Raw genomic sequence first — 13166 nt, 5'->3', positions numbered from 1 at the left:
TCTAATTTCTATTGCAAAGGAAAAGAACATAATACTGAATCAACATGTGCATTTACATGTGAACGCCTGGTATACCAATTAAAGGAAGCATCATACAGCACTGCTTTACCGTTACATGCATTCTGAGCGTCCAGGATCTCTTGCTGGTTCAACGCATAGCTGTATATCTGAAGACACGACATTCTCCCTGTAAAGTACAAACAGTACAAAATGTGTTTAAATCATATCTCAGCCGAACAGAAAGTGTCACCAGGGCCTTTGTTTCTCAGGAGGAATCTGGGCAGAATGGACATATTTTACAATCAGTGCAATCAGGGTTTGGTGTACATTATGTCAGTCAATGACGCACGACTTAGAAATGTTTTGTGTTTCCTGGAAAGGCAGTAAGTCAGTTAAGCCAATTTCTTCTGGACGCAATATCATAACATGAACAATTGCGAGCGCCACTGAAAAGACATTCCTTTGTTCAACCATTAGCTAGCTGTCACCTTTTCTAACAATCTGTAAAGCGCTTCTCCACAAATTGTTGCAAAAAGCTGATGACCAAACTGGAGTAATTTCATGGCCTACTTTCTGATCTTGTCTTAAGTAAAACGGTAACTCTTACAGTTTAATGAAGACACTATTGATAGCTTAATGTACTTACCATGGAAGGGGGCCGGATGTAAACGACTGTTGCCAACCCTGATGGGGTTCGCTGTGTTGTGTTCCAATTGACCAAAGTTTGTGCTTCCGATATTGACACCATCTTTCCAAAGACGGACCTGCCCTGTTGTGTAGTCGTAGGTAACCCCAAGAAACATCCATTGTCCTTTAGGCATCTGAGTTGACGAGTGAAACTGGTTGAAGACTGATGTCTGAATACTGTCAATAAGAAAGTTTATGATATTACTTGTACTAGTAGAATAAGATTTCTTAAACGTCCACATGGTTGATATTCCTCCAGACTGAATCCAATCAGCTTAAGACTTTATACTTTGATCTAAAATTGTCCACTTAAAGACATTCAGTGGCTTTATCAAGTGGTGATATACTTGATATAAACAAGCAGACATTCTAACATGTGTCACGTTAAAACGAAATAACCTGACTAATGAACATTTCATGCAATGTCATGTAAAACCAAACGTCTAAATATGAACCAACCCTTGGTCCCCTTTTTCAGATCCCTACTGCTATTGGAATAGAAACACTGCATGATACATACTCGACATAAAGTTGACTGGACGGGAAGATCCAAAAAAGAGTCCCAGTGCCAGGGCCTCTGTAGTCCACCATTGCGTGACCTCCGAGATAGTAAGCGAATAGCAGTATGGTGAATGACCTTCTCACATCCAACTGTCCATTGTTGGGGATTTCTGTGAAACATTTGCAGTAAAAGTTTATGTAAGTGTCATGTTGTGCCAGCTGCAAGACTTTAAAATTAACGTGTATACGTAGTGAGCAATGCGCTGGGAACACCCAGCAAGTGATCAGCAGAACGAGGTTAAGTTCCTATTGAACACAAGCCACAACTTGTCATAGATGTTTTTGTGATGTGTGCTACGTAATAAGAATATAACGCCAATGAATGAATGTTACATGGATAAGTTCAAGATACCTTCCCTTGTATGGTATTAACTGCCAGGTCACATAAGTTATCAGATTTCTATTATGTGGCAAATCAGTGACTGGTGAGGGTACTTCTTATGCAGTTTCATAAAATCTACCTAATGATAGTATTCCAACCTCCATCTCTATATCCAGATATCTTATCAAAAGCAGGAGTAAGTAAGTCTTCTCCAATTGGATTGTGTGACTGAAACGCCTGTGTGTGCTACGATCATCTCATATTTGTCCAATGTCCATGTACATGCTGAACCAACAAATAGATAAATATTTGTCCAACTTAGCAATGTAGTAATGGTGCATCGAAAGGAAGGTTCTTTCATGTGCTTTTCCAGTAAGGAGTAGTGATGAAAGAAGGTTGAAATAAAGCAACGAATGTAAGGTAAAGGGTTTCGACGCTTCTCCAGCTGGTGTGGTTATGAACTTCATTAACCTATGTAGGATTCAAGGTTTCCGGCAAAGCTGAATGCTGATCGAGCTTCACCATCGGGCCCTTCTGTCAAAGTTGTTCCGACAGCCACACCATGGTTGCCTCCTCCACTGATGTCATTGGCAAGGTACTCTTCATTCAACGGCCAGAAACCGACTACTCTCCTGGGGAGAGCTGTGAAGAAGAAGGAAAAATCATTGACGAAAATGTATACCTTTTTGATATGATGACTGGTCATACGGAGGGGGGTCTATTTACTCACTGAAATCTGATGAAAGATAAAGCTCAAGATCTCCCATACAATCTATGAGACAAACTATTTTGGAAAGTAGGCCACAGCAAGTTAATTTTATGGATGACCTCAGTGCGCTCATTAATTTTCGCCTAATTTCGAAATGAAAAACAAGAAATTTCATTGCCCTCCGATGATATGTCCGACAAAGGCTTTCTGTAATTGTTTGATATGATCCGGCAAACTTGAGGCTCAATTGCTCGCATTTGATGGCATGTGTTGACAGGGTTCCATTGTATGACAAGCTGTTTTCTGCATTTGTTCTAGTTAATTGAGCTGTATACACATCTTCAAGGACAGTTTGATGTTGATAGTCTAAGGTGTTTCATTGCATATGAATACCCAGTGAAGTTCCTGCGCATGATGGTAAAACAAGCTGTTTTCTGCATTTGTTCTAGCAAGGACATCATATAATGTCCTTGGTTCTAGTTAATTGAGCTGTATGCACAAGGTGTTTCATCGCATATGAATACCCAGTATAGTTGCTTCAGATGATGGTACAACAAGCTCTTTTCTGCATTTGTTGTAGTTTAGTTCTATTGAGATGTATACACATGACACATCTACAAGGACATGTTTACTGTTGAATCAAGGAGGTCTTATATTATATATGAAACCTCATTGGTTGAATACAGGAATAAAAAGATATCATATTTTGTGGCCTCAATTCTTGTTTAACAAGGTTTATGATCTCAAACTTTGAAAATATAGGAATCTTGTTTTTTTTGCCCGCCTTGTTTTTTTTTCGCTCTATCTCATTAGTTTTGGAGTCTGCAGAGGATGTCATCCATAGATTTTACTTGCTGTGGCCTTATTAAGGTTTACTGCTATGTTAAAGACAATACCTTGGAACTGCCCCAACTAATGAAAAGCAAGACATGTGCAGATTTGGCGACAGTGGCCTTTCAGTAGAGGAGAACATAAGATGAAATTAAGAAGACTCAAGGATTTTTTATGGGCTCTATCGATAGAATGTTCCTGTCGTGAAGACTTTATTTTGCCGGTTCTGTGACCTAGTAACGAGTAATTTGAATGATGCCAATCATGTAATCATCTGAGCACCCAGAAACTGATGATAGATGTCCTAAAGAACATAGACTTGGTTAAAAATGCAAGTGTCTACGTTGTATATATATTTTAACACGCAAAATATGGTATAACAAACAATACATCTGTAGATAAGAATTCTCGTTTAAGGCAGCTTGACTAATTCGCTCAATTTGCGTTATTTTAACGGTATACGACATTGTTGCAAATATTTGCCTCTTTTTCCAAACACGTTCTAAACAAAAAGACCGATGAGGCATAATATTATTTCCCTTTTTGAAAATGGTCGATACGAGCGTTGATGTCACCCATAAAATCAGGTCAATGTGGCCTGAACATGACACAAAATGAGGCCACCCATCACGTGAAGTGAATGGAGAAAACGCCTACCTATAAAGACCTGGACCTCGCACAGGGTCAACATTCGGCTGGAGCCAGATCCAGGGAGACGCACGCCCACGTACCGTCCCCGCATCCCCTGACACGACACGTGGACCAGTGGCTGGTTCACGTCGATTTGATGATCGCCTCCACACTTGGGGTTCGTGCTGACCTGGCCGGAATCCCCGATGTGGATGTTGAAGGGGTTGAGTCGTTCCGAACAGCAGTCCTGGCGGTTGAAGATGACCACTCTGTGGATATTGAAGAAAATTAATGGACAACTAACCTGATACATGTATATACATACAATGCTCAATACACAATCGTTATTGATAATGGAGTTGAAAATCGTATCTGGGGTCGTTACAGTCATTCTGTTATATGATAATTGCTTCCTTACACAAACCCGTCTCTCAAGCCAGGTATATGTATGGATATCCATACACCTATCTCTCTCTCTCTCTCTCTCTCTCTCTCTCTCTCTCTCTCTTTCTTATATACATATAAGAGAGAGAGAGAGAGAGAGAGAGAGAGAGAGAGAGAGAGAGAGAGATGCATGCATAGATAGATACTTAGATATCAATGCAGAACACATACCTGCCAATCACATACGATTGACCGAGATCCACCCACCAGGTTGGATTATCCTCCCCCGCAGTGTGTGAACAGGAGCGAGCGGGCCAGTTGGTAGCGGTGTTCCCGTCCACGGCATGGCTGGCAGCCCCCCACCAGTAGGTGCTTGTTTGAAACGCCAGCTTTCCCAAGGCGACATTGACATCTATTCCATGCAAGAGGTATGTTACATGTAGCAGTATCATATCTATCTCAATAACCCATGCTAAGCGGCAGGTTCTTTACGTGGGTCAGCTCTGTAACATTTTATTCAAAGTTCTAGCGGTTGATGCCATCAGGTACGCAAAACTACCCGTCCGCATACAAACCACATGCCGTCAATCTACATAATCAACAACGCTTACCGCATAAGTTGTTTCTGTATGACACATCCCCATGTAGTGTCCACGCGTTGCTAGTCCAGTCGAACAAGTTGCCCTGCCGGAGACTGGCAGTCTCTAACGGTGACAGGACACGGTCCCACAGGTTGAAGCACGACAGGACGCCACTGTACGCCTGCGCAGTAGATGAAAATGAAATTATGAATAATTTTTCGGGTCACGCAATCAGGCAGGAGAAATACGTAAAATAGAAATGATGATGTAATCTTCTTCATTCAGGCATATATTGTATTCAGATATTGCATTTATATATTCCCTACTGTTACTCATATATCAGATTTATCATCACCAGGTCGTGACAAGTTCACGATATCAGATTTGTTCTTTAGAATTGTTAGATATTAGAAATGGTTCAATTGACATGTATATACAAGTTATTATACATTGTACCTGTTACAATTGTCGCGCAATAAATCTCTTCTTCTGTGTATATTACAAATCAACTACATTTGTTGTCACTTTTATGTCCTATATGAAGTAAGTCATACAAGCGTCTCGAGCTCTGTTGGTGTAGTCATTTGTTTGTAACTACTCGCCTGTGAAGCCTCGAAAGACCCTCCCATTGAGTCCTGCTCTTGAGCCAGAATCCACGCCCCAGGGGTCTCAATCACGTGACCTGTGGCCAATCCGGAACCAGAGGCGATCTCTATTCCATCCACGTAGAAAGCCCACCACCCGTCCTGGCTTGCCCATGCGCAGCACACCATGTGGCATTTACCGTCAAGGACGTTGAGACTAACCTCCGTCGTTCCCTCATTGTTGATCCCGATCTGAAACCAAAGCAAATGCGATTGAATTGTTTAAACCCCCATTCCACTTGGACGGCGCTCTCACCGCGCTGTCATGGCGACCTCATTTTGGCCAGATCGCCGTGAGAGCGCCGACAGCGCCATTGAGAGCGCCGACAGCGCGGCGAGAGCGCCCTGAGAGCACCGACAGCGATGGTTTTGAACATGCTCAAAACCTTCGCCGTGAGAGCGCCGAGGATGGCGATCAAAAAACGAGCGCCGTGAGAGCGCTGAGCGAGCGCGGTGAGCGCCGTGAGAGTGCCGTGAGAGCGCGGTGAGCGCCGTGAGAGCGCCCAAGGTGGGATCAAAGGGCCGCAGCGAGCGCTCAAGGATCGCAGCGAGCGCTCTATGAGGATTCAATGGTCTTAACTGTAGTTCAAACAAATTTCATTCTTGAAGTGGAGTATTTTGAATTTCTGGGAATTTTGTGGTCAAATCATAGTTTTGCTCGTGGGTTACACAAATTGACCAATACCTACAAGTACTTGCTTCCATTCAAATTAAATTCCCTCCAAGTTCTATTGTCGGCGGTTCAAAATGTGTTTCAAAATTCTGTGATTTACGTTTCTATTATAACGTAGAATGATGAAATATATTTATTGCAAATAGTTTACATGACAGACAACACAGAAAAAAACAAGTTTAACATACATATATTACTTAAGACACACACTGAGCGACCATGCAGCAACTAAAATTGAATCTGTTTTCCCCTTGATTTTATCATTCAAATATGATGCAAGAGGTAAATGTATGACTGAGAAGACAACAAAGCACACAAAACGTAACAAAAATTCGTTCTTTATCTCTAGAATTCGTTGAGTGATCTGTGAAATCTTAAAAAAGTTGCTGACATTTGACATTTTGGTCGCGCTGAGAGCGCCCAAGGGTCGCCGTAGAGATTCCACTTGAGCACGTTTTCCAGGAGTTCGGCGCTCTCACGGCGCTCTGGACCATTTCAGGTCGCCGTGAGAGCGCGGTGAGAGCGCCGTCCAAGTGGAATGGGGGTCTTACTCAAACGAAGGCATACAAGAGAAATGGACAGAGTACCTATAAATTTCTATTCATATATGCAAAACTGTAAAAGCCGGTGCAGATATCTCAAGACAGAACTCTCATTTGACGTATGAGGCACCACATTAGGGTTGCACTGTTCAGAGCGTTTAGGAAAATGTCGATAAAATCGAAATTTCATGAAATGATATGGTACCGAGAAAGAGGAGCCTCCGTCATGCCACAGAAAAAACTCGTTGTCTTGCTGAAGGGTTGCATAGCTGAACACAGCCCATCCTGCTGTGCTGGTGGTGCGGAGTTGTACGCACGCGGTCAGAGCGGCGAGCCCGGCGGGGGTGGTGACGTCCAGCCGCGCGTAGTTACCTGCTGACCGCGGCTCCCGGAACGTCAGACTCCTCAAGCATGTCCCTGGGCCTGACGAGACAACGGTAAGACTGATTGCTCTCTTTTCCACATATCGTGTGATTTTAAAGCTGAAATCAAGTTTTAGTTTCGCAATTTATATGGTATATCCCTCATTTAAATAATGATAATCTTTTCTTTGACATATCTTGATGTTTTCGTTCCCGGTTTGTTATGGCATTTTTGGCAAGCACTATTGATGTTTTATTCCTATAAGAATCATATTTCCTTTTTAGTAACTTATTATTTCATTTTCCGACGCAGACTCTCACCCGCGTCAATAGCTATTAGGCAATCAGAGAATCTCTTAATGTTTTCTTTATGTAAAGCGGATTCTCTGATTGGCAGATACGCTGGTTAGAGGCCACGCCCACAAAAGTGAACCTCAGCCCGGTTCAGCTGGAGAGGTTCTGGGTAGGAAAATGAGGTACCTGTACTCTAACAGACATGGTGTTGTAACTCACCCAATGCGATTCCATAGAGATCCAATTCATTCAGATGTGGCTGCCAGCCGGAATGGGTCCGAGTGACCAGGAACCTCCAGTACCGCGCTGTTCCGTGGAAACCGCCGAACTCCTGGCGCTCGGTCGTCCCTCCCTGAACGTTAGTAACGGACACGACGTCCTCCCAGTCGTACGGAATCCAAACCAGTGCCTTTTGCAAGTTGAAGGCTGCAACGTCATGCGTGGTGTCACCATACGACGTTAATGCGATGCGGGTCAGGGTGTATGGCTCCGCCAAGTCCAGTACCATGTACCAGTTGTTGTAGTTCCGACCCAAATGCCTTGGGTTCCAATAGGACCCAGTGTCCCCATCTAAAGCTTTGGCGGCATTACTGCCATCGCCGATCTCATCCACAATCCATTCCGTGTCCCGCGTCAGCCATGCATCTAGAGAAAGGGATGAAAAAATAGCTAGGCGCATTAATTCCCTCGAATAACTTTCAAAGGAGGTAGACAGGAATTCTGGTCTGGGAATATCATTTGGTGTAAAAAGTAACATCATGTTAAACATCACTAAAGTGTCTGTAATCTGTTGGTAATAATCCAGCAATTTAAGGCCACACCAATTTTTTTCAGGAAAAAATATGGCGCGAAAGGGCAAAATAAAAATTTTGCAATAAGTCTGGGGTGAAGATAGTTGATTATTCAAATTTGCAGCTTGAAAAAAACAAAGACAGCCAACTCATCCCGGTACTCCCATTGTACATTGTACAGTAGATGCATCTTTTGAAAATTATTAAAAGTACCGTTTTTAAAATTTGTACTTCTGCCATTCATGAGCATAAACGTTGAACAAAAAACACTGGCAGACAAAAGCTGAATAAAGGCATTTAGGCCATTTTGCTATATTGGAAAATTGTTGAATGGCTTCATAGTAATGTAGTGAGTAAACATTTCTTGAATGGGAGGTGTTGTATCTTTTATTTTTGATTTGGAAAAAATAGGAGCGAGCGATTCTGAGAACCAACAAATTAAATTGGTGTGGCCTACCATTTATTTGTAGCAGAGCATCAAATGGTGAGTCTGACACAATAATCATCAATGATAATGATGAGGTCAAAATCACGTTTTGTTCAAACACAGGGGATCAGACATATAGTGCCAAATACATATCTAAGTGATCTCTTATGCACTAGAAAATGCGCACACATGATTTAAAGTTGATGAATGCAGTTCTCTATGATGTAATGAGCCTTTTAGGAGCTTACCAGCATGGGCGGGATGCACCTGGACCACTAGGACGATCACCAGTACCAGGTACGTAGACAACATGGCTGTTGCCATCCTACATGGGGAGTAACATTGCACATGCTTAGTTTTCGTACATGTAGCATCAATGTAACATGACGTCACATTCAGTCCGTCCCGCCAAGATCTGTGACTGGTTGGTATCAAGAGCTGTGATTGCATTCATAGTGCATGGAGCTAGCTCCATGGAGGTAGATAAAATGTTTCGCAGGGCTGCATTAATCATGCAGTGTTTGTTAGTGTATGTGCGTGTATGTGTGTACTGTGTAGGTGTGTATGTATGTAAGTTAATGTGCGTGTGCTTATGTGTGTGTGTGTAGTTAGTGTATGCGTGTGTGTGCGTGCGTGTGTTCGCATGTGTGTGTATAATATTATGTTTGTGTGCGTGTGTTTTAGTGTGTATATGTATCTGTACGCTTGTATGAATATGTGTGTGAGTGCTGGTGCGTGTACTTTAGAAATTAATATGCAGTACTGCAGTCCCTGCTTATTATCGTCCTCTAGCGATTGCTGTGATATAGCACCTGCAACTGCGTTTGTTGGTATGCAATGTTTGCTAACGCTCTTCCGTCGCTAATTGCCACTGTAAAGCAATAACTTATTCATCCTTACTCCCATCGTATTGTTGGTAGTCACGCATGGCCTTGGCGTCCGCGAAGACTACATGCAGGAAAACATATTGTACGATTACATCCAACAGTCGTCGCTCAACGGTCGCAGCCTCAGTATAAAGGGGGCATAGATAGTAAGGCCCCCACTCCACTAGACGGCTCTCTCACTGTGACCTCGCTGCGACCTAGGCTGGATTTGTGTAACCCTTGATTTCTTATTTGGAATATCATGCAAATTGTTAAAGTATGACTAAAACACAACAAAACACACAAAGCATAGAAAGATCCGTTCTTTATCTACGAAATTTGTTGAGCGTTCTGGTCAATTTTAGGTCGCAGAGAGAGCGCGGCGAGGTCGCCGCCCTGATGGAATGGGGTGCAACAGATGCGGTGGGACTTTCTGAATACAGAGTACCGAGGGCGTGGCAAAACCCAACATGTCACGGGCGTGGTCTTACAGGTCTCTAACCACGTAACCCCTCCCAGACTTGCGCAGTAGCACGCAGACGACGTCAATTGTGGTTGTCATGGTGACACTGCAGTGGCGCAGCTACAATTCCAATACAATGCATGTCCTTTGTCTGACGAGCGAGATGATTGAATCGGAAGTCTGTCTTCTAATGAGAAATAGAAAATTATCTCTCACTCCTTTGTCACAGGGGCTTTGTGGTGTCCATTAGGCAAATTAGAACCGCCCATTTCCAATCATCAGGTATTAAGAACCCGGCCGCACGTTTTAATAATTCAGCGCTATTTTCTTGTGGCTTTACAAAGCAACATGAGGGCTCGTCCAGAAAATAATGCTATTCTTCGGTAAAAGTTGCCTATCAACCAATCCTTGTCATCAGGATATGGTATAGAAAACTAGCTGTTACGTAGCGCAGTATAGCGTCTTTTAACATTCCATATGTTTTATTTTCCATCCAAGCCATAAAAAATATCGACCGCGTAAATAAGCAACAAATTAATGGTCCCTCTACACTGCATGTAGGGTTCCCTGTGGTGTAGTGGTCTGCGCTTCTGTCTCTCACCACATCTGGTTCAAATTACTTGGACCAGAAGGACTGGGGTTGAAGCCCCAGGTTGGACACCTCTGGACAAGAGGCGCATTGAGTCATACCAAAAGCTTTATAAAAATGGTACATACTTTTGAAACAGTATAGAAGTAAAACAAACTTCACTGCCAGTGGACTAGCCCCCTGCTACAGTGATTGCACCACAGTGTGGCCCAGGGCTATGAAACGGAGATATAAACATCAATAATGGTGTGGGAGGATTTTTTTAACTAACTCTAACTACACTGCACGTGGCGACAAACTCCCAAAATGTGCAACACTACTTTTTACGACCCTAAAAAGGGCAACGAACATTTAAAAAAAACACACTTTTAGTCCAACTATTCGTCGACGTTTCTGTGGTTTCTGTTTTACTTTATACAGCTATGTAAACCGTACAGTTGCCATGGCGTCTCCGTGGTAACCTCAAACAAGCGGAAATTGCTTGTTGCGTCAGCACAGGTGTGCTTTTATAGCCTCAAAAAACATATATATTTTCTAAGATTTTACGAGATATGTAAAATATAAGATATATGGAGTTATCACCTTCATAGGATCATATGAAACCAGGCACTGAACATGTAAAACAAAAATAAAAACGGAAAAGTGTAGAAAACGCACAAGATATTACATTAGTTTAGACTATATATCAACTTAAAAATGGTATCAATCTAAACTTGGACGTACTTTGCTTATAATGAAGCTGTGTTTTTTCGCATCCGTTTAAGATGTTAGTTGATAGTTTCCAAAGGCGACGTTTGCTGGATGGACAAACTGAAGCTACATGTAGTTGTCCCTGGGCCTTGTGTAGCCAACAACTACTCACGTAACACGTACCAAAGTCCTTACAATTCCATTCACACCATCTGCAGCTATGCAGACCGCAAACCCTCAAACACACAAACGTATACTCACAAACAAGTTAAAATGGCTCCGAGAACGTAGCTTCCTAGCTTAATGGAGCCAGTAACAGATGAAAAAAAATAACAAGAAACTAAGGAGCGCTTCAGTAGAGCGCGTGAGTCGAGTTTGTCTAACTCCTTTACACCGCCCAAGGTTCGTGTCTACATGTAAATGTAGGATGTGAACTGGACATGAAGTACTGGATTGTTTTTTAGCCGCCACTGCAGTGGTATTGTCATTTTTGTCTTCTTTTGTTTGTTTTATTTTGTCAGCTGACAAAAACGTAACAATTATTGTATCTGCCGTTAAGCCGACGTCACACTTTCGACGTTTTGCGTCCGAATCCGTTGATCGCCAGAGGGCTGCCAAATTTAAAACTCGCCAGCTATTCTAGCGTATTTTTCGCCTGAAAATTTACCCTATGTCGGCTATGACAGAGACCGGTCACGTCCATAGAAATGCGCAATGATCGAGAGGACAGCGTCCGAATTACTGTTGAAAATGTCCTCCAAACTCCTGTCACACCGCCGACGAGCTTCTGCCGCGTTTGTTGATCATGGTGGATAAGGATTTTAGAATCGACAGAGGGACAGAGGATCGCGTATATTTTTCGCCTGAAAACTCTTCCCTATCATATAAATGGGGGTGGTTGCTACAGATACAACTCTACGAAGCAGGTACAGAAAGGGTAGCCAAACCTGTGTCTGTAGATATCACTTCTTCGACGGAGATGTATTTTCACAAGGCAGATCTTCACGTATCCAGTTGTATTCGCGAATTCAGAGATATGTTTACTTCTTCGCCTTCAGACGCGCAAAGCGACCAGTCGCGAGTGTAGCTTACAGCGACTGTGCCTTTCCCCTGTCGTGCGTCGGTTAAGCCAGACACACGTCTATCATTCCAATACTAATTAGTATCACTGAGCCATCATCATTTGATGGCTTTTTCTCTGCAGCACCTGAATAATTCATGATGCACCGTCACAACTCTATGACACCACTACATGTCGTTTATATTATATCATATCATATCACGTTTCATATTTTCAAGGGTAGATAACATAACGTTATATTTCAGCGGTCTCAGACTCATACGGTTTTAGATTTTATTACAATTATGCAGATGTTTTACTCTACTTTCTCATCACCACAATGCATATTTTAAACAATAATATTCAATATTTCCTCACTATTCCCCGGGGGTGAAAGGCTATCTATAATCTAAAAAGTATATCAATAACATCATCACAAGAACACCATTGGGAGTTCCACGGCAGTTTTGAATCAGTTGGTAGAGGTCGTCGCAAAACCTACTGTTCCTTTTCAGATAAGATCTCTCGCTCATGCTTCGTACGCGAGGTTTACCACAACAACTTAAGAGCATCATTGAGATAGATATGCGGTAACATTAATGACCAAGTGATTAGGCTAGTAGACACGGGATTGAGAGGTCGCGGGTTCGATTCCTGGTTGGATATTGTGCCCATGTGATCATGACTTTCACGATTTTCTACACCCGACCGTACCCTGCCGGTAAAAAAAGTTTTCGGCCTTCCAATACCATGGCCAAGACACAGTGCAAGACGCAGAAAGCTGTTAATCCACATGAATTAAAAGCTTTCTGCCCCTAAGGTCTTGATAAGGCTTTTGGTTCTTTACCTTTTACATGGTACAGTCATGGATCTGACCGACAAATTTCAACTTTCTTGTTCCGGGAAAGGTTCCTGAGGACTCTATGTTCTGCCATGCACTCGTTGAGAATCACACGATGCGAACAGCTACATTTGAGGGAGGGAACGCAACAGGAGACATTCTTCTCAAGTCTTGGCAAACACATACACATAAAACCTCTGTGAATGGTGTTTGCCCGCT

Source organism: Branchiostoma lanceolatum, chromosome 2, assembly GCF_035083965.1.
Source record: "Branchiostoma lanceolatum isolate klBraLanc5 chromosome 2, klBraLanc5.hap2, whole genome shotgun sequence".
Taxonomy (NCBI): Eukaryota; Metazoa; Chordata; class Leptocardii; order Amphioxiformes; family Branchiostomatidae; genus Branchiostoma; species Branchiostoma lanceolatum.
The sequence above is the reverse complement of the archived record's forward strand: the minus strand, read 5'-3'. Positions refer to the sequence as shown.